General features: G+C 29.4%; 1 protein-coding gene across 4 annotated transcripts in view; it reads left to right on the top strand.

Moving 5' to 3' along the window:
- Positions 1-364: 364 nt before the first annotated feature.
- LOC123261921 (protein PFC0760c-like) overlaps positions 365-27,437 on the top strand; it is a 69,958-nt gene continuing 42,885 nt past the window's right edge. For 3 of the 4 annotated variants that reach the window (XM_044723807.1, XM_044723808.1, XM_044723805.1), the window contains exon 1: positions 373-1,224. The gene's annotated coding sequence lies outside the window, so the exon portion shown is untranslated. Of the gene's footprint in view, positions 1,225-27,437 lie in introns of all 4 variants that reach the window. The other variant, XM_044723809.1, reaches the window with a different exon arrangement.

Below are 27,437 nucleotides of genomic sequence, written 5' to 3'. Positions count from 1 at the left end.
ATACACACCATTATCACTTTGAAAAATTGTGCTAATCGATATTTTCATGAAGATATCGATTGTTAAAGTTTTCAATTGTCGGATGTCGGCTGAATTCACACTCATTACAAATTAATGACGACGACTGTAAACATTTACATATATGTGTGTAATTAAAGTGTCATGCGCAGTTTTTATATTTTGTCAGTTGTCATCAGCTGATAGCCAGTTTTCAACGATCGACAACTTACCGTGGCGCGGTATGTAAAAATTCAAACTCGCGCGCGCACTAAAAAATTTAGTGAACTGCGCGCAAGCGCCACCAACCTTCATAACCGTTGAAGCTCAGCACTGATTGGTCGGGTTGGCAGCCTTGTCTACTGACGGGGCACGGCTTACACGGTTTCTGATGCTCAGTCACAAAACTCGGTTGCATCCAACAAGTTCGTCTTTGACCAAGTAAACGAAATAAATAATAATAAGAGCGATTCACCAGTGCTCGACTCAGCTTCCTCTTCAATCACCATCTACTGTTTCATCCTCAGCATCGGTCAGTGCTCGTGAGTGCAATTATCCCTCCGAATAATCATCAGAGTCCCTTAAAATTATTAGCCTTCACTCACCGTGAAGACTACTCGAGTTAATTTCTCCTAGTAATAATAGTAAAGTTTGAATTTAAATTTAAATAAATAAAATTCGTGCTTGAATTTTCATTTTTTATAACTCAGTGTCGTGCTACAGCGTTTAATATCAAGAGTGGTGATTTTTTTTTATTTTTGTTCTATTTGTTTTACCTCAGTATTCGGGTATACTAAGAATCCGAGATCAGGATCCAAGTGTTTCTCCACGGGCCTTAAAAATGTGCGTTGCATTGCTACACCGTGACCATTACTGCGGTCTAAATATTGTAATTAAAAAATTCAAGTAATTAATTAATTGAAATCAACACAGGACAATGTTTATCCGCAAAACATAACAAGTGTACTTATTACATTGGATTTTTAATTTTTTTTTGAAGAAATTTTTTTAAATTTTCGGGCTAATAAAATATTTTTCATGTGATTGTGTTGAAAGAAACTCTTACACATGACCCACTCGGTGATTTCGACACCGATCATGCACTTGGAGTAGCTGCCGCAATTGCAAACCTGTACTTTTTATTATTCATTAACTAGTAATTGTACCTCTGCCAAAGGATAATCATCAGGATCGTCTCGTATGACTTATGATGACAATAAAAATGCCGTAAGTTTGATAATCTCTCATTTCTTACGTCATTAAATTTTTATTTTAGTTATTGTTATCGAATCCTGTACGTACTACATTATTATTTTATTTTATTGTTCATGTCCCGCTTGTTTTGTCAATGAATTTTTATTACTTTACAGATCCCATAACAATCTGTCAGTTTACTTAACATTTTTTTAAATTACTGACAGTAGCAGACGAATACTAAAAAATGCATCAAGAAATATTTTGAAGTTTTTCATTAATATTTTTTTAATTGCTTACAAAAAAGTAATTTTTTTATAGAAAGTAAAAGATTATTAAATGTCAGTCATTTTTGACAGAAAATAACAAATAATTTTTTTATTGTAATATAAAAATTAAACGTTTACTAACTGAAAATTTCAGTACAATTCATGCAAAAAATTTTATACAATTCGCATATTGTAAAAAAAACTATCCAATGTCTGCTACTGTCAGTAAATTTTTTATCAAAAAAATTTTTATTAAAAAAACAAGTCTCCAAATCCTGATACCTGGCGACGGCATGGCTACTTAATTCCTTCGGGTTGACTAGCCGTTGACGAAAAACCTCAACCTCTGGCACAATGCCCGCTTAAATAATATTTTAATACATTATATACTAACTGACAATGCATAAATTAAAACATGTGTACATATCAAAGTGCACAGTAAGCCAGAAGTGATTCAAGTTCACTGACCATCTAAATCTTATCATTAAATCTCTGATCTCTTTCAAATATTTTACAAGGAACCTATTATTAGTATAATTATGATAATGATAATTACTATTAATAATACTTGCGTTAGCGGTATAAGTAACTGCATATGAAAACTCGTCTACGGCAAATCTTCCTCAGTAAAAAATAAAAATAAAGAGAGTTCGCCCCGTAGTTAATCAGTCATACGATTGTTGCATGAGCACGCTATCAATCTTTATGAAAAATAATTTAGATGACGCGTGATACTTGTTATTTGTTAAGTTTTTTTAGCTGCTTCCGCCTGCTTTACCGCTTATATGTCTTCGTATCGCCCTCATTACAGGATTTACGAGTTAGTCTTGAGTTTGTTGCTGGTTTAGTAGTCTAGTCTAAATTTATTTAGTCAACTATTAATTTCATTTTTTTTAAACAATTGAGTATTAATAATAATTATTATTATTATTTATTTCCCATCGAAAATTATTCAACGATTCTTTAGAGTTCAATAATGTTTATGTACTTTGACTCATCAGGTACAAGTTGTAATAAACACTTGAAGTTTGTAAAAAGTAAGTCAGGGCTCCGGTTACCTTTTCGGATCGACTTCTTCAACGGAATCAGAATCGCACGTACATTTTGGCTCACGCAACGGTTTTCTGATCAACTTGCTTGTTTTATCATTATTATTATTATTGTCATCATCATCATCATCATCAATTTCATTATAAATGCCCATTTATATAAATAGAACAAGTGATAAGTGGTTAAATTAATAGTCAATGTATGTTGTTATTTTGTTCAGGACTGGAATAATGGCGGATTTGAAAAACTGCGAACAGTGAAATAAAATTTAAATTTCATCATTACGATCAGGCGTTGACTACGTCAATCTTCTCAAGTAAACTGATATAATATAATTCGGATACCGAGTACGAATACGAGCTGTTGCTTTGCATCTTATATATTCACTTGTATTAAGGTCAACCAACTGACAAGATTAATCATATTTGCAGAATTTAATTAACATAACTATGTTGGAAAAGTAACTTTTTGATCTTAGATTTTTATTTCTGATCTGAGATATCATTAACTTAATGAAGTCTCTTTCATTCGGGTACTTCTTCGTTTAACTAAAAATTATGAATTGGTTGTTCAACTTATCAATTTTTCATTTACTTGAAAAGTCCAGTTTCTATTTTAGGTATTGATGGATGATAAATTTTTTACAATAGTTCGTTGCAATTTATTTTGATTAAAAACTTTTATTTTAGCGTGAAAATTATTCAGTAAAAAATGTCAGCATTTTTTTACAACTAGTTGATGTAAATAGGTCAATACAAGTTGAATATTTACATGTTTTTTTTTAACTTCTATTTTATAAGAATTTTTTGCAATTAAATATTTTTCTGCAAAAATTTTTATTTGAATATTTATTAAAAAGATGAAAAATTACCAAAAAGTAAATGAAAAATTTGACGAGTTTTTGGAACTTCATTTTTCATTATCAAAAAATTAAAGCTATTTTTAGTTAATTATTTATTTTATCAAAAATCTAGTGAAAATTATCAACTGCTTGTTCATTTCATTAATTTTTCGTTTATTTGAAAAGTTCAGTTTATTTATGAGGCATTAATAAACGATTAATAGTTTCTAATAGATCGTAACAATCTATTTTTAATAGAAAATTTAGTTTTACCATAAAGTAATTGATGGTGAATTTGAATTCCATTAAAAATAAAAATTGTTATTTATAGTGCTGTGATTAAGCGAAAGTTTAAAAAATAATGATTCATTTTTTGCATAAAAACATTTAATTTACCGTGAAATTTACCGAGTTGTAAAAAATGACATCATTTTGTAGAGCTAGATGTGCATAAGTAAAAAAAAAATTAATATTTATATCAACTTCCACACCATATAATAAGTATCTTGCATTATTTATTAAAAAATTGTTTTATTTTAATACTTTTAGATAATTAAATACTCTTCTGCATATAAATTTATTTAAATACTTATTGATCCGATTAGATTGAAAATGATCAAAAGTACACAAGAGCTTCGACTAGTTTTAAAAATAAATTATTTTTCTTTCTCAGAAAACCATTATCTTAGAAGTACAAGCTTCAATAAATAAAGAAACAAAGATCCTAAAGACAAAATACTTAGGTCAAGAAAATCTCTTGAATCATATCTACAAATTCTCTCAAGAAGAATATGTTTTATTAATGACCGTCAGAAAAATAAGTTATGTCAAATAAAAAAGTATCTTGTCGAAAGTATTTTTCCACTCGAGAAATATAAACATTAAAACATCGAAACGTCTATTTATATACTTTATCATTGAAGAAACAAATTAGTGTTAAAAAAAGTTTCCTTTTCACAAATTTCCTTCTCGCCGTTACTCTCTATTAGCCAAAGGTACGCCATTAACACCCTCGAAATTGCTAAAGTTATTTATCAAACCATTAATAAACAATTACTTTACTGCAAATTACAAATCCATAATTAATGATCAATTAAAACATTGAATTATTTGAATGTATATATTTTTATTACGATCGTTTAGTGAAAGGCTGAATAAATTTTTTAAAAACTGAATTTTTAAGTAAAATTGAGTTATTAATAATTGAGTGAAATAAACGTCAGAGTATTATATTATATCGTTAAAATAACATGAAATTACACGTAACAAATTTATCGGGCGGATAAAAATACAGTTTAATCATAAATGGAAATAATAAAAAACTAAAGAAAAAAAGAACAAAACATTTCAATTAAAATTACAATCTCGGGTTTATTTATTTAAAAGCAAAGCGTGCTTGGGTAGAATTATATATTATATGGAGAAAGTGTAATAGTAAACTAAATATAAAGATAGCCGTAGATATTTGGAGTTATTTAAATTGCCATAATTGCCCTTACTCCTCCGTTGCTATTAATAAACCCTGATACAAATACAATATATGAATATAAATATATAAATAAAAATACATAGAGTGATAATATAAATAGGTCAGTCTGCGAAAGCCCAAAGTCATCCATGTCGCCAATATAATGTACAGTACATAGCACATGGATATATATGTAATGAAAAATATACATGCATGACGCCTGAGGGATTGCTGCGTCGCGTAACTAAACTCATAGTGTAACTTGGTCGAATGTTAAAGTTGGCATCACAGCTTTAGCTTTACTTATTTGTAAAGCCGTATAGTCCATTGCTGCTGTGCATTACACTGTTACTATTAAACGTATATGTGAATAACTATATGTTCATACTCTGATAATAATAATAACAACAATAATATTTATATACGTATATGACATAGTAGTGCACAACATTACACTACCTACTAAAGTATACACGTATCTTCTCTGTTACACAACGCATCAACGTCCTCATTCTTTCATTACATTATTTAAAATCACGCTTAACAGTTAATTGGATTGGGATTTTGTTTATTTACGCCAGACAGTTAATTCCAGTGCGTTGTCAATTTTTCACGCTGTTTTCATTCCACTGATTTCGGATTTACTTTTTGTTCAGTCTTTTATTCGGAAAAATTAGGAGATTAAAATAACAATTTGGAAATATTTCAGATTTTGGTCAAATTAAAATCAAATTTAAAAAAATTTTCATTGTCATTTTACTTCATATTTATTTATACGGATTAAAAAATTAATTTGATTTAAAAGAAAAATTTTTAAATGTTTTAAAGTAAAATTTACTTGAATCAAAAACAAAATCTTAATTCGAAAATTTTTTTGTTCGATTCGTTGCAAAAAAAAATTAGGAAAACGGTTGACCCTAAAGGCCATCCCTGCAACTTCCCGCTAATTCCGTTAATACCTGGCCGCTTTTTTGAGCTCTTCGAGCTCAAAAGTACAATCTGTGTGTTGTTTTAAGCTCTCCGAGCTCAAAAAGATACCTTTTCTATGCTTTTGAGCTCTTTGAGCTCAAAAGTCTGATAGAAGTTTCATGGAACACTATTTTTTGAATGTTCATACCGCAATAACTTTTGAATGAATGAACCGATTTTTACGCGGTTGGCGGCATTCTACGTAGTTTTTTAAGCCTTATAAATAATTTCTAAGTTTCAATTGGTCAAACTAGAAATTTCGGAGTAACTCTGAAAAACACTTTTCGGTTTTCTTTCGTTCACGATATCTCTCGAACGAATCAACCGATTTTGACCAGCTTGGTGGCAATCGACGTGGTTTTATGATGTTAAGAGCTGATTAGTTTTTGGAATCGATCGGTAGAGCTGTTTGAAAGTTATTCCAAAAAATGTCGAAGTTATGTTGAAAAATCCTTATTTCCAAATATTTCGTCGAGGATATCTCTCGAACTAATCAACCGATTTCCACGTTTTCGGCGGCAATCGACGCGGTTTTTTAACCTCTGAAATTATTCTATATCATCAAAAACGATCCGAGAAGAAATGACGAAGTTATATGTAAAAAGCAGTTGATTCTGTTTTTTTAGGTTTTCTTTCGTTCACGCTATCTCTCGAACGAATCAACCGATTTTGATCGGGTTGACGCCGATCGGCGTGGTTTTTCAAGCTTAAGGGCGGATTAGTTTTTGAAGTTGATCGATAGAGCCGTTTAAAAGATATTCCAAAAAAACTACTTTCAAAAATGATTTTTTTCTTATTTTTTTTAAGATTTTTCAAGATTTCTTAAAATCTATCGGTCCGAATCGGTTCAAATTCTCAGGAAATCTAAGTTCAGCGTAGCCCTTTCGAATGGCACCAACCGCGATGAAATCGGTTCAACCGTTCAAAAGTTATAAGCGAGTCACATAGTCACACACACACACACACACACACACACACACACACACACACACACACACACACACACACACACACACACACACACACACACACACACACACACACACACACACACATACATACATACAGACATAGTGACAACATCGCGGGGGTAGTCAGGGAAGCTTCCTGTGACCTTCAAACGTCGAGATCTGATGAAAACTCGATTTTTGCCAAACGGGGTAAAAACAATAACTTCCCGATTTTTGAAAATCTGAGATTTTTAGCGGGAAGTTAAAAATTTTTAAAATGATATTCTTGATTCAGGGATTTTTTTCTTTAATTCAATCAATTTTTAATAGTGTGATCTCAAAAAATATACACACCATCTTCACTCACAAAATTTCAAACACTGCGCACACGCATAAAAATGATTTTGTTGAAATAACAAAAGACGGGATAACTGAAAAATATGTTCTGGTAACAAATGAGTGTTGTTATAGTAACAAATTCATTAGTCGCATTCACAAAATGTTTCAAGTTGTACTAACAAACCAGTCTGTTAAATCACCAAATCAACTTGTTGTCCTGCAATAACAAAACTAATTTGTTGCTAAAATATTTTCCAAATCAAATATCACTGATTATAGCATATTTTTAAATTATGAATTCTTATAAAATTTAATGTAACATTTAATGTAAATTTATTTGTTATTTTAATAGAATAATTTTGCTGTTTCAACAAAAAAAATTTGTTATACCAACTAAATTATTTTGTCGAATCTACTTAAAGATTTTGCTATAGTAACTAAATTGTTTTGTTGTTATATAACATATCAATAACTTGCTATAACCTAAATTTTGTTATTTTAACATATAATTTGTTATCCCTATGTTAACAAATGCATTTGTTACCAGAACATGTCTTAGGTTATTTTAACAAAATTTTTTTCTGCGTGCATATAACAAAATAATATTGTACTCTCTATTTGATTTAATAAATCATCTTTTTTCTCTTTTCGCTTGATAAATAATAACTTTCCCAAACTTTGTTTGATATTTAATAGGAAAACTATATTTTATATTACACCGTCATAATTAAACCTCAAAAGTTTATCAGAATTCTCCCCTGTGTTCAAGGTAAAAAAAATTATTAATTCCCCAATAAAAGCTTTAATTGCTACTTTTTTACGGTAATAAATCTTTTTATAAAATTTTCTACTTTTTGCATTTAAAAACTGCGTCAGATTATTAATTTTTACATTATCTCAATCAATTTGACCGAAAAATTGTCTGCAGTTTATCATCATACAATTATTAGTTTTTTTTTTATTTGTCATATCTATTATAAATATCAATTAAATTTGTTCACGACTTTCAAAATATTATTTTACTATTAAAGATTAATTAATAATTTATGTGCTTATTTTTTTAACAGGGTAAAATTTACCTACTTTTTTTTAAAGGATAAACTTATGTAACAATTAATATAATTACATAACTTTAGATAATAAAAGTAGTACTGTCGGTTAGAGTTACTGGTCATAATTTAATGAAACCTGGTATATTTTTTTTTAAACTTGGTAGGTTTGGAGTAATAAGGTAATGAACCAGACGTTTTTTTCCTTAAACATTAAATCTGATGAGAAATCATCATATTTGTTGTATTTCTCAAAAAGTACCGTTCAGAGTTCAATTAAAATTAGGCAATGAAAAAAAATAACATATTGAATACTTTACATGATTAAAAATACAGATTTAGAGCATGTGATCGTAATAATCTCCAATTTAACGTTATTACATTGATGAATACCAAATGATAAATATCAAAGTCTGAATTTTTAATTATTATACTTTAACATTTTAGACATTTACCTAGCGAATATTAGTATTTGAAATAGTATTTTCTTCCATGTAAAGAGTAAATTGTAACGTTTAAATGGTAAATTTTATAAAGTGAATAGTAAAATCACGATTTTACTGTTTGAAATGGTAATTTTGAGCAGTTGATCATTACTTATTATAAATCGACTGTTATTTATTACAGTTTACTTTTTTCCGTGTACTAATAAATTAGTTTTTTTTTCGTCTTATTATCAAAAATTATTAATTATATATTAATAATAAAACAATATCTTAAAAGCCGTGAACAAATTAGATAAATTATTTTTATTACTATATCTTCTGATTGAAATGCTTTACTCTGTAATTGAAGATAAATAATGACCACTCAAACTAATAAGCCATAAAATAAACACCAAAAACATAAATTGGGAAAGAATTGAAAAAAGTACAGACAAATATAGCTGGATGGGATAGTGAAGGGTGGTAGGGGGTGGAAGGGTGCAAGGGGGAGGCATACCAGGGGCAGCAACGGACAAAGGCGCGTGTTTTCAGGCTAGCAGCTAGCTGGATTACACGATACGAGTGGCGGCTGCTACAAGGGAGAGGAAATAGTGGAGAAGGCTCTTGATGGTACACTACATAGTAGTGCTAGTGATGCTGTATAACGGGTAGAGGTAAAGCAGGAGAAACTCCAGCAGAGGGAAACCGCCTCCATCCCTCAGCACAGCTCAGCTCAACACACCACTGCACAGCCACTCTCTCTCTTTATCTTTTTCTCTTCTCTCTCATCTCGGGCTGTACCTACCCGATGGCCTCATCCAGCGTTCAAATAGTAAAAGAACAGATGAAGAGAAAAAGAAATAAAAGAAGAAATCCCGAGAGTAGTACAGAGTGGAAGGTAAAAATAAAGAATATTAAAGTGGAGAATGAAGGAATAAAAAATATAAAGCTGTCTCGGTTTTTTTACCTCTTATGTTCGATATTTAAATCTCATTTACATGTAATGAACTGAATGGAAATGGTGGCATAAAAATAAAAGGTATAACTTTATATATGTACACTACATATTACATATTACTTACTACCTAATACATACATGCATATTGTATGCAGAAGAAGGCAACTACAGTTGTTAGTTGTGTATTATACAGTTCAGTATGTAATAACACACGGACAGAGTTAAGTTTTGTTGCACTCATATGTATGATGTGAATTCATGTATGTGAGAGTAAAGATTACATATGAAGAGTAAATAGCATAGAACTGATGCTACTAGATATAATGCTAGACCAAGAACCAAGAAGACAATATGTTATATCATGTGCAAGTGTTACTCGGACGCGCGAGTAATCTTGACTATTCCTACAGACATATATCCGATGTATGTATATGCGCCGTCTATTGAGTTCATATTGAATTGCTAAGATGTCCTACGACATTAGTAACATTTCTCGTATCGTGTATTCTATGGACTGTTGTAATGTTGTATGTTAAACTGCTAAACGGAGGAGAAGAGTTGCTTCAGTTTATCATTTTATATGTTATGTCTTATAAATTGATAATAACTATAGCAACCCCCTTTTTAGCAACGGCGATTTCGAGTGGTTAATGATCTTTTTTAATTATAAAGGCATTTGGAGTTGTTTATTTATGTTATGAATAAGGTAAAAGCCCCATACCATATTCACAAATATAGATATACAAATACATGGAGTGATCATATACTGGTACATGAGCATCTATTGGGGCTTTTACCTTAGCAATGATCAAGTTATGAGAATTTTTTGGGTGAAAATTTAGGACTGATAGGTGAATTTTTATTTGCTGATTTTTTAGATAAAGGGGTTGTTATATTTCTTGGCTTTATAAAACTTAAATTGAGTTACTGACAATTTTTTTTTTTTTTGGATTTTGTTCTATTCTTCATGGCGAATTTATAAATCATTTATTGAAAGTTTACAAAATTCTATATTTATATTTTTTCGCAGTTTAAAAATTTAAAAAATGCTTACCCGTGTCATTTTTCACTGATATTTTTCAAACATTAATTTATAGAGCACTGTATTAATTTTTTCGTTACATAACATTTCTCGATAAAACTGACCATTTAAAAAAAAAAAAAAAAAATTGTTATCCAATCATATGTTATACATTTTTTATGAACTTGTAAAAAATGTGTAAATTTTGATGTTCACGATTAACAGCTTATAATTACTCGAAAATAGAATAATGAAAAAAAATTAATCAATACGTAATTTTTTCAAATTTTCACTATTTTGGATGCGATAAAAAATTGTGAATTTTAATTTTATGTGTTAATATTTTCTGTAGTCAAAACTTTTTTTTAATGCAAAAAATATAAAATTGTGTCATTATTCTGCTTAAAATTTTGTGAAGAGGGTGGTAATAAATGAAATAATATTGCAAGAAAAATAAATTACTTTGACTCGTTAATAGCACTAATTAATTTTCGCTGACAAAACAACATTATTTATTTTAATTAATTGCTTGTAAACAATTATAATTTGTAAACTTTACAGCAAAAATTTCTTTATTCTCTTAATGATATTTATGAAATAAATTAACTTCAAAATTATTTGGCGGAGCGTCGTAAAATTAACATTTATCAAACTTGAAATGTCTAGAAAAATCATTTCGAAACCTAATGTAAATTTTTTATATAAAAGGGCATAAATTCAAGTCTCAACCTTTCCAATAACACCAAATTGAACTGCGTAAAATAATTTTATCATTGAGATAAGACTTGGACAAAATTTACCTTGTCCTTTTGATAATATAACAGTTAAGGAAAAATTGAATTCAGTTTTTCTCATGAAAGTCGATATATGTATAGTAAAGTAACATTCCAGAGATTTATTTTTACTCAGGTCAAAATTATCCGTAAAAATTTGTTCCTAACGTGTTCTGGGGTCTAACGGAAGGCATTAGTGCCAACGAGCACTTAATTCTGGGATTAAGAACTCGGGTGTTTTTGTCAGATTTATTCGAAGGTAATTACTGCAAAAAATTTTAGAAATAAACTTCAATCGCAGAGTGTTAAATTTAAAGGCGAGTAAAAATGTATTTGATTGTGTGCCACCAATATGATTGACTTCACTCAACAGAATAAATTTCAATTAGAATTAAACTTGTAATAAATTGACTCGATTGAGAAATCGTTAACGGAACGACTGTCATTGAATTATTTAAAAATGATAATGCTTAAATTGAAAATGTAAACTTTGTAAGTAATGAATTATAATTAAAATGATGATTAGCCTTTAATAAAGTTTTATCATTTTATTTTTATCGAACTGTTGGTTAATAAAAACAAAAGGAAATTAATTGAAATAACTCTATTTAGTTTTTGTTTAATATTCTATTCATTGATAAAAACTTTTTATTTTTGGTATAACTTTGAATTAAAAATTTAATATTTTCATCTCTTGCAAGTTAATTCATTATTACCAGTCACTAGAGTTTATAAAAAATTGAAAGTTTTAATTTGGCTTGATTTCAAAACGTTTCAATTTTTAATAATTTTTTTTGTACAAAATTCAAATCATAAAATAAAAAAATTTATTTAAAGATTAAGATACATGTTTAAAATTTGTTGAAAAATAAAGAAATGTGTGACTAAAGCGGAATGTTATTTACAAAGTAATCGATTTTTGGCACGCCCTTATACACAAATATATACACGTGAATGTATTATATAAATATGGATGAGATTTCGTATATTTTAACCTTATTGCACAAAATAATTGGAATCTTTGGCGGCAGTCATTTTTTAATTTTTTTAAAAAAGCTTTCAACAAAAAAAGAAAATTCGATTTGTTAAGTTTATTCTTCGAGCTTGTACCTTCTAACAAAATATTGTTATAAAATGTTTTCTATAAATTTGTAGAAGTGGAGTAGATTGAATTTATTTCCTAAAAGTATTCTTGGTAAATTAGAGACAATAATTCGAGTCACGTAGCAAAGTTTCAGCGGGTGAAATCGAGATTTTATGAAATTTAAATATTTCGAATAACCTTAAACCCATTGTACGTGTGTTTAATCGATTCGCGTGAATCAACTACATTCTCAAAAACTTCCAAATAATTCCACACATTTCAAAATTACTCGCTTACATTCCTAACTCATCCCCTATTTCGGATTGTTGATTTTAGTTGAAAAATTTTTCTGTCAATTTTAAAAATTTTTCTAAACAAACACTTTATTACAAAGAAAAGTAAAAAAAAAATCTGCATTCACATTTTTTTTTTCAATTTCTACTTGTGGATTTTCTTTTAACTTTTCTTGAAAATTTTTTAACTCCAGATTAATCATTTCAAAAAGTTAAAAACTTACAACAAACAAAATTTCTAAGAATTCAAATAATTTTTCAAATTAAAAAAACAAATTCTTAGAGTTTCCACCTTTTCCATGAATTTTTTCATGTACATGAGTGAACTAAAAAACTTTTAAATGAAATATTTCCATAGTTCTTCTAGCATAAACTCATCGCGGCATAAATATTTCTGTCTTCCTATCTCTTCAGCATTTCGCTCTAAAAAATTGATTAAAATTTTTCGCAAACCTCATTTTCCTAAAACAACATCCAATGTTTTCTGGCTCACTAATTATGGTATTGAAAAAACTAAAAATGTGTTTTAAAATCGATCTCACATCACTCCTATTATGATTGAGGCATCATATTGCAGTTGTCTACTGCATTGTTTGTCTCTCGTTAGGACAAGTCTATCTATATTGTTGATTTATTGATGCGACTGTCTAGTCGTCTAGTGTCTCGTATAAATACTAGTGTATGTATACGCCTCTGGATGTAGTCGTGTACTCTTATATATATATTTATACTTATAACTGGCAGAGTTGCTTAAATCCCCACTATCAAAGAAAGATATACGTGACTACTCGCGTTGGACAAATGGCCGAAATGCCTGAACAGTACTTTTTCTCTTCAACTTGGTTCTCATCTTAACAACCAAACCAGAAAACTAACCAGACTCAAATCCCTTCAGTCAATTTTCATTATCTCTCTTTTCCTCTCTTATTGTAACCCTCTTTACTGCATTGCTATAAAAACACATCTATAATAAAATAAACTATCTGGGATTTATAAATGCTTCCCATTTTCTTTTGACAGTTATATTAAATTTCTTCTCCTTCTATTCTCAATTGCTACAGGACTTTTGTACTAAAGTACTAACTTTTGAGCCATCAGTGACACCGGCGGACCGTAAATTGAAAACATGGTATTTATAAAATACCGCTGCCGGAATTGAAGTTTAGTTTTCGTGAAGAACTTTCAGATTCATCCATTTACTTTTTAATAAATCTATCGGTTCATTTTCAAACTAGTTATTTTTGTCAACATTATAGAGTTTATTCCATTGTAATAAATGATTCATGAATTTTTGCAGAATTATTTTATCGGTATAAAGACATTTTTTTCATATGTTTTAAAATAAAAAAATTACTCTACACTTTTCATTGTTGACGCAACTTTAGCGCGCTCTATTTTTTAATCAAACAAAGGGATGAAAAAATGTTTGCTATAATATTTTTGAAAAATTTTATGTCCTGAAATTTGTTATCAATAAAATTTATTGTGTTATTTCGGAAAAACTTCGAAATGTAGCGTTTTTTTTTTTTTCTATCTTTTTCAGTTATCGTTTAACGTGAATGAACTTTTAGAAGGACGTTTTATATATCATCCAAAATATCATCTTACTCCGAATTTTATGCTTACCTGATAGTAATTACTTTCAATCTTAGTACGTGTGCTTTGCCTGGCCTATTAATTCAAATTATTGAGAAAAATCTCATGAAAATTTCAAAATTTTCCATCTTCAAAGTAAAAAAATTACCGAAAATATTTAAGAACCTAAAGATTTCATTTTGATGCACAGCAAAGACTATTATATACTTCAATTTGGACGGCGCTAGTATTCGAAAATTGTTCCTCAGCGTCAGTTTCATTTGACTTCGACCAATTGCTATGCTCTTTCCTTTTTCCCTGAAATTGAATTTTCTTTGAATTCTTCACTGATAGAAGGATTTATTAGTAATAAAAAATATTTGTTAATAGTTAACAAATCATTTATTAGAGACCACTTTTTAGTATTAAACAAATATTTCTTAGTATTTAAAATGATTTGTTTGTATTTAATAAATCTGATATTCATTTATTAAATATTAATAAATCTTTTTAAATACTAAGAAATATTTGTTAAGGACTAAAAAGTGGTCTTTAATAAATGATTTGTTAAATATTAACGAGAATTTTTAACTATAAACAAATGCTTCTATCAGTGTTCAAAAACTCAAACTTTAATCTTCTAAAATTTTTATGTTCTATATAAGATCAAAATTTCATCCCAGATTGTACAAAAGCCTAGATATCCCTGAAATAAAGTTAAAATAAGAAATTACGCGAGACTTTGAACGACTGTAATCTACGAAATCATTATCGCCGTTATCAGCCCAATTTCCCTGGAGGTTTTTCCAGAGAATAGAGTGAAAGACTCGTATCTAGAGTCTAAGGCCTAGAGCCTAGATCCATAAGATTGATATTCATCGAAGTTGATACACCGTCTGTTACTTAGCCTATGTCTATCTACGACGTCATGGTGGGTAGGTCCATAACAGAGTACCCTAAAGCAATAAGCTGAGTACTAAACAGTGATCTAGGTACTCATTGTTCTTTTTTTAAACTTTTTCCTTCATTTTACTTCTACATCTCTCTACATACATACTATATATCCTAATATATACATATGTATAGTCTAGTACTATTTCCGAGTAGAGCAAAATATTGAACGGAATAACTTGTTTGGCTCTTTAGCCATGCTGCTTGGCATGTCATGGGGTCCGAAGGTTCATTTTCACGGTAGGAAGATCAGTATTGCGAAAAGGGCAGGCCAGAGAGAGCTTGAGCTATGAGTAGACCACAGCTGTGTGAACTTGCTGTGTGTGTACGGTATGGTGGGTTTTGTGTGTCTGCCACGTACTAGCTTGATAGTTATATATGCTATATATATGGACGTGGGGATAGACGTATGTACATTCGACCGAAAACGAGGGTGAAAAGAACGAATATAGTATAATGAATAAAGGGATATAAGAGTCATTTTTAAAGGCCTCTATTTTTCGTTTCAGCCATCAAGTAATTAAAAATAATTGTACAATTACTGAGAAATAATAATCTAGTTTAAAGAAAATTTTCACGAATTTGAGATATTTTTACTGCCTAATCCTGATAGTACTTTACCGCCATATTGGCTTCATCTTCATTAGCTTGCGCTTCTATGCCAGCAGAAGATTTTTCCATCGAAAATTGCTTCAATGGATCTGGTGAAAAAAATTTCTTAATTCGGTGTTCATTAAATTTAATGGTCATGGCCATGGGATACAAATCCTTGGAAAAATATCTAAAAAAAAAAAAAAACATTTCCCCCAAAGGCAAGGAACTTTTTAGGATTCCTTGCCCTTATATAATTCTACGCTTCACAAAGTAAAGGGTCGGTGTAGTCTGCAGTGTAGTGTTGGTATAGGTGTTCGGTGTTGCATTTACCTTCCATAAAGTGTTAAGTTAACACTGTTAAAGGTGTTAATGTCATGAGGGCTCAATACTTGTATTTTGAAAATGATAACTCTTACACAATAAAAAAATTTTGCGTCATTGCGTCAAAAAACTTAGTGTTAAAAATTTTGTGTTGAATATTTAACACTTTTATGTGTAAATTTAACATTTTTTCTGTTAAATCAACACAAAAAAGTGTTAAATATTTAACATAAAAATTGTTAACACAACATTTTTTGACGCAATGACGCAAAAATTTTCACTGTGTAAGGGGAAAAAAATAAAGTTTTGAAGAAAATTTATAATGTTGAACGATTATTACATTGATTAATTTTTTTATTTGAAAAAATAATTCTCATTTTATAAATGTCTTCTTTTGAATACATTGATGGTATCCGAAAGAAATTTGTAATTTTCAAAAGCTAATAATTATTTTTGTCACAGTACATTGTACTACAGAACCGTAAAAATTAGTAACTGCTTAGTAATACTCTAAATTTAATGACGGTAGTAAAAAAAATCTGGAAAACGGTTGACCCTAAAAGCCATCCCTGCAACTTCCCGCTAATTTCATAAATAAGCTTTTAAAATTGCACTTATGATGTTTTTGAGCTCTTCGAGCTCAAAAATATAATTTATATGTTATTTCGAGCTTTCTGAGCTCAGAGTAAGCTGTTCTAAGCTTTTGAGCTCTTCGGGCTCAAAAGTCTGATAGAAGTTAAATAAAACACTATGTTTTGAATTTTCAAACTGCAATAATTTCTGAATGAATGAATGCATTGATTTTCACGCGGTTAGCAGTAATCCACGCAGATTTTCAGAATCTATGATATACTTTTGAACACAAACTGATCGAACCGAAAATCTTTGAGAAATTTGAAAAATTCATTTTTTCCGAATTTTTTCGACAACGATAACTCACGAACCAATCAACCGATTTTCACGTTCTGGGTGGCGGTCGACGTGATTTTTTGGACTCTAACAATTATTTTATTTCTTTAAAAACGATCCAAATAAAGAAAATGTCGAAGTTATGTGAAAAAAACATTTTTTTCGAAATTTTTCGTTTTCGATAACTCTCGAACGAATCAACCGATTTTGACGGGACTGGTGGCAATCGACGTGGTTTTTTAAACTTAAGAGCTGAGTAATTTTTGGAATCGATCGGTGAAGCCGTTTAGAAGTTATTCCAAAAAAACGATTTTTTGAAAATTTTATTTTTGAGATTTCTCAAAATCTAGCGAACCGAATCGATTCAAATTTTCACGAAATTTAATGGCAATGATACTCTTTGAATCGCCAACTATTTCGATCCGATCGACCAAGCCGTTCAAAAGTTATAAGAGGTTTACACACACACACACACACACACACACACACACACACACACACACACACACACACACATACAGCCGCACGGACACCATCGCGGGAATAGTCAGGGAAGCTTCCTGTGACCTTGAAACGTCGAGATCTGATGAAAACTCAATTTTCGCAAAATGGGATAAAACCAATAACTTCCCGATTTTTGAAAATTTTCAATTTTCTTAGCGGGAAGTTAAAAAATTTCACTTTTATGAAAATTATTCAAAAGATTACGAAATTTTCATCATACAAATTTTGATTGATTTAAATAATAATTTTTCATAAAAAATTTGTATGCCATGCATAATAATTTATAGTTTAATTCTATACTAGCTGTCAACCACCCGCTTCGCTGGGCTTGAATTGAAATTTTTTCATGTTTTTTTTTTGTAAAACAATTTTATTTGTAAACGTTTATAATTTTTCATTTGTAAGGATAAATCCATTGAAAAAACAAAATTAACTTGTTTCAAGAGAAAAATTTTTGAACCGAGAAAATCATATGGAATTTTTTGTTTTTTTTTTTTTTTTTTTTTTATTATTGTGTCGTCAATATTATTGAAATACCTTGTAAGTGTATCTTAAAAAATAGAAATGATTTTTACTTTTGTTTATTGACATCTTTTTAATCGTTATAAAGATTCCATTGAACTTAAAATATATTAAATTACTCAATCAACAATGTGATTACTTCGTTTTATCGAATCAAATAAAATCACTAATAACTGATTTGTCATAAAAAGTCATTATTTTCTCAACATATAAAATATCAATAAAAATTATCAACTGAGAATAGATGAATTTTATGACATTAATTTGATGTCTATTAGTATTATAATTTCGTCGGTTAGACATTTCTAAAAAAACGTCTCCTCATTTATGAGTATATATTTTTATCAAATTTTCAAAGTTTAATCACATTTTTCAATTCTTTTTTCATAAAAAAATTACCTCTGCAATTGGTATGATAAATATTATTAATTTTTTTTATTCCAATTTTTACGTATTCTTTGCACTTTGCAAGTATTTAGTTCGTTTTTAAAGGTTGATGTGTATTTTCGTTATTTATTAGATTTCATAATTCTTAAAGTATAACACAACTTCCACGACGTAGATAGATAACAATAATTACTACCAACTATTATTACACCCTCTTAAAAAAAGCTATTAATAACTCTTAATTAAAATTATAAAAAAAAAAAGTGTGTGTGTGTACTTATGTACGCACGTTAGAAGTTATACTTTTTTGACGTAACAAGATAAAAATCTTTCTAAATATTTTATCTATCGCGTTCCCGCATGGAGAAATATATATGTCAAAAATATATGTTGCATATATAATATATATGCCGCATATATTTACGCAAAAAAAAAATATGTCAACATATATTTTTCACATAGATGCTGACATATATGCAGAGATACATGCTTACATATATGTAGACATATATATAAGTATACACTAAAAAAAAATTTCTAAGTTTGAGAATTTTTTTACTCAAATCAAGAAAGTTAAATTCTTTAAAATCATTTTCTTGATTCAAGTTAAATTATTTTCTGTGTATCTCTAGACATATATATTGCATTATATGCGTGCATATATGCGGACATATATTTAGCGCAAAAAAAATATATGTGAAAATATATATTTGCATATATTTTTCGCATATATATTTTTCCATGCGGGTTATTCTACGTTTGTAGAAAAAACGACACTAATAATAGAAAAAAAGGTATTTAATACATTGAAAGTTTTATTATAACGCATTGTCTAGTTAAATAAAGTTTATTTAAATATCATAAAAAAATTATTTCTACATAATCAAAAAAATCTGGAAATCGGTTGACCGTGCAAGCCAACCCTGTAACTTCCTGCTAAGTTTGCATTTTAAGCACCTTAAAATGTGTTTTTGATTAATATTTGAGCTTTAAAAGCTCAAAGCGCATTTTTTCACATTTTGAGCTCCTCGAGCTTCAAATGTATTTATTAAACAACTGTAACTTTTGAATGCGTCGTTCGATTTGGTTTTTTCAAAAAGCATTCGGTGCAGTTTTTAAAGCACAACAAGAAAATGTACAAGTTTTTATTGATCGGTTGAAGAAACTGGAAAATATCTTAAAAAAATACCGAAAAAAAAAATTTTTTTGAATTTCTAAACAACTATAATTTTTAAATGCGTCGTTCGATTTTCATTTTTAAAAAAGCATTGGACGCAGTTCTTAAGCAAAAAAATGTATACATGGTTTCATTATGATTTTTTTGTACGCTTTAAAGTTAATTTTAAAAAACATAAAAATTCAAATTTTTTTTTAATTTCTTCGGAATGGCTTGATGAATTAACTCTTAAATCTAATCAGATCTACGTTTTGATAGAACCTTTCGAATGAAGTGTCGTAGAACTCAATCGGTTGATTCGTTTTTGAGAAACCTTACGATAAAAATTTATTGACACACACACACGGCCGGACACCTCGGTGGGAATAATCAGAATGGCTTTCTGGGACCTTAAAACGTGGACATCCGATGAAACCTCGACTTAAAAATCGGACCGAAATCAATAACTTCCCATTAATAAAAATTTTCAATTTTCTTAGCGGGAAGTTGAAAATATATATTTATATGAAATATCGTGAATACAGTAGCTAGTTCTCATGCAAATATACGTAGATGTACTTATTTTTATTTTTTTGGTAACTTTTTTTAAAAAACTAAAATGTTGAGTAGCTAACTTCAGGGTGTCGGTTTTTCGTGACGGTGTGCGCGCGCATCGTAAAAATTACCCTCATCATTTTTGCCTAACGCGCCAAAAGAAGTATAACTTCAAAAATCGTAGTTTTCATCACATAAAAACAAATCATGTCTGAAACCGACTACTTATTGAGATGTTACAGATCTTGCGAAATCAGATATCGAGAAATGGAGAAATGCGTATCAAATTGCATCGAGTTTACTGTGTACCGTGTGAGATTGAACGGAACATAATATAACACTATATGTTGTATCTCATATCAGCTCTCTCATTCTATTCTTACAACATTATGATTATGTTTTAGGTGGTTGTACCACCAGATGTATTTCCTTAGGACTTTTTTCAAATTTACCTAAATAATTCTTTAGATAATTCTACGTCAAATGGTACAAAATTACATTTTTAAACAATACAAAGAGCATTTGAAAAACCAGAGTTTCTTTATGGAAAAAACAACTATAATTAATAATAATAATTAGTGGGATAATAAATACCATTCCAAACAATAAAATCGTGGTTTTAATAATTAATTTATGATATTTATTATTTGAATGGCACAATCTAACAATTATATAGCTAAAAATATCATTTCAAACAGTAATAACAGTTATGTAAGTGAAAAAAAAAGTTAAAATGCCATCCTTGAGTCCGAATTATTATTTAAAAAATTGAAAATTAACAAGAATTCGAGCATATTTTATAATTTATTTCTTCTGTGTGTAATAATAAAAAGAGCTTCAAATCAAAAACTGAAAAAATTACAGTTTCAAATAACACTTTTATAAAATAAAATTCCAAGTATTGATTTTTACTATTTCATGATAGTTTAGAAATGTATTTCTCACAGAAATTGTAAAAATATCTATTTTTAAACTATAATTTTTTGGTTTCTTCGTTCGAAACACTCAACTTTTATAAATTGTACTTTGAGCTGTAATTTTTCAGTTGTTCTTCTTTGTACAGTTTCAGAAATATTGAATGTCAAAGTCTAAGTTTCTGCGGCTCTTATAAATTGCACTATACGGGATACCGAAAAGTTTACTTGTGTATGTGATTATAACTAAGAAACCCATCTTAAGATTGTCATAATAAATAAACTAACCCCAAACAAACATAAACTTATAAATTTTATTGAAAAAGTTTAATTCATAACAATTATAATGTATTTTTTGAGATATTAATAAATGAATAATGAAAAATTTGTCATATCCAAGAAGTAGGAGGAATACACTAATAACAAGTTGACAATACCGTTGGTATTGAACTCGCAAAAGAAGTGTCAAATACGCATGCGTTAAAATTTCTCAAAACTATAAACTCGAACAGCGTTGATAAATTTTAAAAAACAACATTTAATTGTTTAATTAGATTTTTTATAAAAATTTCCTACCTAAATAAATAAACCAAAATCAGAACATATAATATCAAAATACATAAACAAAACAAGATTTAAAATGATTAAACCGAAGCAAGAAATTATAAAATAACTACATTTCATAAAATCTCGTACAATTGATAAATAATGTTAAAACATAAAAACTATCAGTAAAGAGATTTAATAACTGGTAAAAAAAATGTAATTTTTTTTTTAAATGAGTAGTTAGTTTTACGGTATTGGCTAGATAAAGTGCAAAAATAGAGAAAAGTTTTGGACTTACGAATTACGAATATTCTAGAACGCAGTAACTGCAAAAATTCTATAATTAAATTTTTTTGGCATTATCGCATTTTTGAGTACTTTAATTAAGTAAACAGTCTGATGTTTTTATTCCTTACAAATGCACAATAAAAATTTTTCATCAAATTCAAGACAAAAATTCGTATTCATGACTTTTTATTTACACAAACTTAGTGTTAATTCAACACAATCTGTCTGTATCGATAAAGTAAAATAGCTATGTGTTACAAGTAAAGCAGCTTTGCGTTAACGTAACATTGAAACAGTATTACTTAAGTATCAAATAGCATTTTTATGTGTTGAAAAACGGATCGATCGAGCAACACAAACGATTGTGTTAAATCAACATTCTAAAATGTGAAATATTCAACACTAAAATTTTACTGTGTTATTGTTAATATATTTTTCATGTCTAAATCAAATTTTTTATTCATTAGAAGTGTAAATCTTTTTCCTAGCAGCCGTATATACTCCAACATAAACTTATTCTTATTCTGATCGTTACCATACAACTACCCTATAATCACCTCAAAATTCAAACTTCTTCTTTATAAATTATAAGACAACCTCTTCTTACATACCTCTGATTAATAAAAGTCAAATAAAATCCATACCAAAAATCAAGATTTATTGAATTCATCTACAAAACTTTCCTTGTATGTATATCGCTCCACGAAAAGACCAAAAAGTTTACAGCTTCTCAATATAATAATAAATCTGACCCTCCGAAAGGCTTTTCTTCTGATTTTATTGGATTATCGAAATAACTCACCGACATTAAGAGTCGCCGAGAACCCTTGTTTTAGTACAAAGAATTAAATAAGCGTTAAAAGCGAATAGTTCTTCCTCGTGTTGAGCAGCAGTCAGTGAGTAGAATAGCAATCCGAAAAATACCTAAATCCTCAAAAGTTGTCATTTTATTAGATACTTCCTCGCCAATTCAACTCGGTATCAATAAAATGCCAGCATCTGACGGATTAACTTTATACTGCGGATTTTCTTATCTATGCTGCAGCAAAACCAAGTTAAGCAGAGATGAGAGTAACAGTACTGTACTCATAGGCCACTACTGTACTTATATCATGACCAGTAGATATATATATATATATATTAGGGTGTGTCATTTTAAGGCGATATTTTTTTTTTTACTGATATACCAGAAAATTTGGTAGTTTATAAAAAATAAAAAATTATGCCGCTGTGCTAAAGGGTTTAAGTCCAATAGCGGCTTAGCTCATCAAAAAATTCGATTTCCCATTTAAATAACACAGGAAATATTTTTTTTTGTTTCAAGTGGATTTTTCGTTGTTAAAAAATTTTTTTTTTCAAAAAACCTTCTTATGGCTTTTGTAGGAAATTAAATTTTCTACAAAATTATCTCTTTGGTCAAAAACTGTAGAACCACTAGTTTCGAAGTTATAGCCCGTCGAACGGTAACATTTAAAAAAATACACATTAAATTCCATTTAATTTTCAATTTATTACTCTTACATAAATAATTTAATTTTTTTATACATTGTCGAGCATTAAAATTTTAAATTAAAGTATTGACTCGTTTTAATACAATAATCTCAGTCAAATTATTGTTAATTAATCGTTATAATTACAAGCAATATATTCGATATATTCCTTAAAAATATATTGCTTAAGAATTTATCTGTTTCGAGAACAATTTTCACTCAGCCGGACAGAAACTTCGGGATTCCGCTATATTTGTATTTTCATTGTTTTAGTATACATAAAAGTATGGTATTGTGCGCCTTCAGCGATCCAAGCTCCTCGACAGGATTTAGAATTTATGAAAGACTTACTGAATTATAAGAGAATAAAAAAAAATTTTTCAGAAGTAGCATCGAAAAAGTTCAGCAATCACTTGTAGTATTATCTTTCTGAACAACTTATTCGTTTGTTATTATTTTATGATAATGTCAGTGTAGAAATCAAAGTAAATTTAATTGAATCGGTTTAGAAAAAAAAATTAGGAAAACGGTTGACCCTGAAGGCCATCCCTGCAACTTCCCGCCAATTCTATACCTAAGGGCTTGAAATTGCACTTATGACGTTTTTGAGCTTTTTGAGCTCATAAATACAATTTGTGTGTTATTTTAAGCTCTCCGAGCTCAAAAAAATAGCTTTTGTATGCTTTTGAGCTCAAAGAGCTCAAAAATTTGATAGAAGTTTGATAAAACACTATTTTTTGAATATTCAAATCGCAATAACTTTTGAATGAATAAACCGATTTCCACGCGGTTGGTGGCATTCAACGCAGTTTTTTAAGCTTCATAAAGAATGTTCAAGTTTAAATTGATAGAACAAAAAATTTCGGAGTAATTCCGAAAAAAACACTTTTTTCGTTTTTCTTTCGTCAACGATAACTCACGAACGAATCAACCGATTTTGACCGGGCTGGCGGCGTTCGACGTGGTTTTTTTTATGTTAAAAGCTGATTAGTTTTTAGAATTGATCGGTCAAGCCGTTTAAAAGTTACTCCAAAAAAATCCCATTTGAAAAAAATTTTGTTTGTACTTTTTTTGCGATTTCTCAAAATCTACCGGTTAGAATCGTTTCAAACGATATTCAAAATCTAAGTTCAGTCAAGCCCTTTCAAATGGCACCAACCGCGATCAAATCGGTTGAGCCGTTCAGAAGTTATGAAAGGTTTACATCCACATACACACACACACACACCACCGCGGGAATAGTCAGGGAAGCTTCCTAGGACCTCGAAACGTCGAGATTCGATGAAAACTCAATTTTCGTAAAACGGGATGAAAACAATAACTTCCCGATATTTAAAAATCTTCGATTTTCTTAGCGGGAAGTTAAAAAGGTCAAATTAGAAACTTTGAACGATTTAATGAAAAAAATTATAATATTAATTCCTTCTTAAACAAACAACTGTATGATTTTGCATCAGTAATGTCGTTGATTATTTTTGAAAGGTTGGAACACCCAACCGATTTTTTAAATTTAATACATCCTGATCAGTAAATATCTGACAAAAGTTACAATACTTGCTTAAAAAATTTTTTTAATTTACACGTTATTAATGATGCTGCGGAATGGGCGGCCCAACTGATGGAAGCCTACAATAAAAGCTTAACTGCTGATGAAGAGCAGAAGCAATACTTATTGCAAGTTGTAGCTATGCACAGAAAAAAATTTCCAAATGCTAACAAGTAGACGTTAATGTTACCATTTTTAGAAGAATAAAAAAATATAATTTTTTGTAATTATAACGATTAATTAACAATAATTTGATTTAGATTATTGTATTAAAACGAGTCAATACTTGAATTTAAAATTTAAATGCTCGACAATGTACAAAAAAATTAAATTATTTATGTAAGAGTAATAAATTGAAAATTAAATGGAATTTAATGTTTATTTTTTTAAATGCTACCGTTCGACGGGCTATAACTTCGAAACTAGTGGTTCTACAGTCTTTGACCAAAGAGATAATTTTGTAGAAAATTAAATTTCCTACAAAAGCCATAAGAAGGTTTTTTGAAAAAAAAATTTTTTAACAACGAAAAATCCACTTGAAAGAAAAAAAAAATATTTCCTGTGTTATTTAAATGGGAAATCGAATTTTTTTATGAGCTAAGCCGCTATTGGACTTAAACCCTTTAGCACGGCGGCATAATTTTTTATTTCCTATAAACTAGCAAATTTTCTGGTATATCAGTAAAAACAAAAATATCGCCTTAAAATGACACACCCTAATATTTATATATATAGAAGTAAAACGTTACGATGCAATTCTTGCGCCCACCTATATAGTAGATATGGCGTCAAACAAAGTACGTAGACAAAGTATGGTACTGATAAAGTTAATTGATAAAAAGACGTCCTAGTCGCGGCGACTCACCATACAATTCAGCGTCTCAGGGTCCGCTCGCACTATCACCGTCTCCTTAACTTATATTAATTTAATAAAAATACAAAGTAACTAAACATAAACATACATTGATCTTTCCAATGTATACATTATGTAGGATCTTCTTGATGTGTAGTATAGTAGGCTTAGCTGTATTGAGTATTCAGTATTCAGTATTTTGTACTGCCCCTATATACCTCCAGCTAACCTACACAACATTGAAACTACACTCTCTTCTTCTCTCTCTGACTTAACTCACACCAAAACCCATCTATCCATATTTCTTCTCTCTCAATCCTGGTTCACCTTCTCTCTCTCGCGCTCTAGGTCTCTGAAACCCGCGGGTGTTCAGCGGCTCTCAATGTGTGGGGAGTAATGTCCAAAGTAACGGCAGTTCAGTGGCGCTCAATTTAATTGCATCCATTAAACGCATCCTTGTGTTTTTAAATTAAAAATGATAATTTGACAAATTAAAAAAGAACAAAAACTCTCTAACTTCCTAACTCACTCTTGTATTATATATATATTTTATATATTATACATTTTACACTTAGGTTACGGTAAAACTATGGCTAATTTATAAATATTTTAATTTTCACACTTGCTAATTACAAGCTTGTTGCGAAACGAGCTGAGTTTAAAATTGCACTTATGCAATAGTAGGTTGGTATGGTGTTGCAAGGTTAATGCTCAATACTTGATGGTTAATAAGGGAAAAAGAAGTTAGAGAAGTTTACAACGTAACTAGATGATTATGATTATGATTACTTTTAACGCGGGCAAATGGTGCAGTAGCATTACATTTAGCAGTACAGAGATGTTTTGGTATAGTAGAACACCAGCGGTGGTGTTTAAAATTTAAGACACGGTAATTTTGGATGAGCCTAGGAAGTGTAACTAAATCTCTAAGACTTTGGCACGCTGTATACCTGGAGAGAGAGCATGAATTTGGCTTGGGCCACAGCCAATGCTCTTTGCATTACTTTTTTTATCTTATTCTTATTCTCATACGCTTTTTTTATTCTTCATCTCAGGTTTTTTACTTTTATTTTATTTTATTACATGTTCCTGCGCTCGCGGTCTCTTTTCTCAGCACGCACACCAGCTCCCGAGTATTATATCAAGCTCAGTTACACCAGCCAAGTATATAACACGTATGCCCAATACAAAACTTTGTGATAACATCAATTTTATGTGAAAAATCCTCTTTGTTTTCGTTTTTTGTAACAAACTCATATGTATACATTGGAGTGAATAAAAAATAACCAACAATTTCTATTTTTTCCAAATGATCTTGAAATTTTGTCAGAAAAAGCCAAAACAATAGCACTGCCAAAATTTGAATCCTTGATAATGACATTTAGAGGGCATGAGTGGAAATTATTCATTTTTCATTTAAATAAAATAAGAAAGCATTTTTTTTATTTTGGGATTTTATATCTCGTCCTACAAACCACAGACTTGGAAAAATGATGAACATTTTTGGTAGAAAATTAAACGATCTAAGGAAAGGTCTCTTATTACTTTTTGATAAATTCACCATTTAAAATTTATCCAAGGTTAATGTTGAACGTAATCAAAATTTCGATTCGGGTCTTTTAAAAATCAATATTGTAAGTTCAAAT

This window comes from Cotesia glomerata, linkage group LG3, assembly GCF_020080835.1.
Source record: "Cotesia glomerata isolate CgM1 linkage group LG3, MPM_Cglom_v2.3, whole genome shotgun sequence".
Lineage (NCBI taxonomy): Eukaryota > Metazoa > Arthropoda > Insecta > Hymenoptera > Braconidae > Cotesia > Cotesia glomerata.
This window is presented reverse-complemented; position numbering and strand designations above follow the sequence as displayed.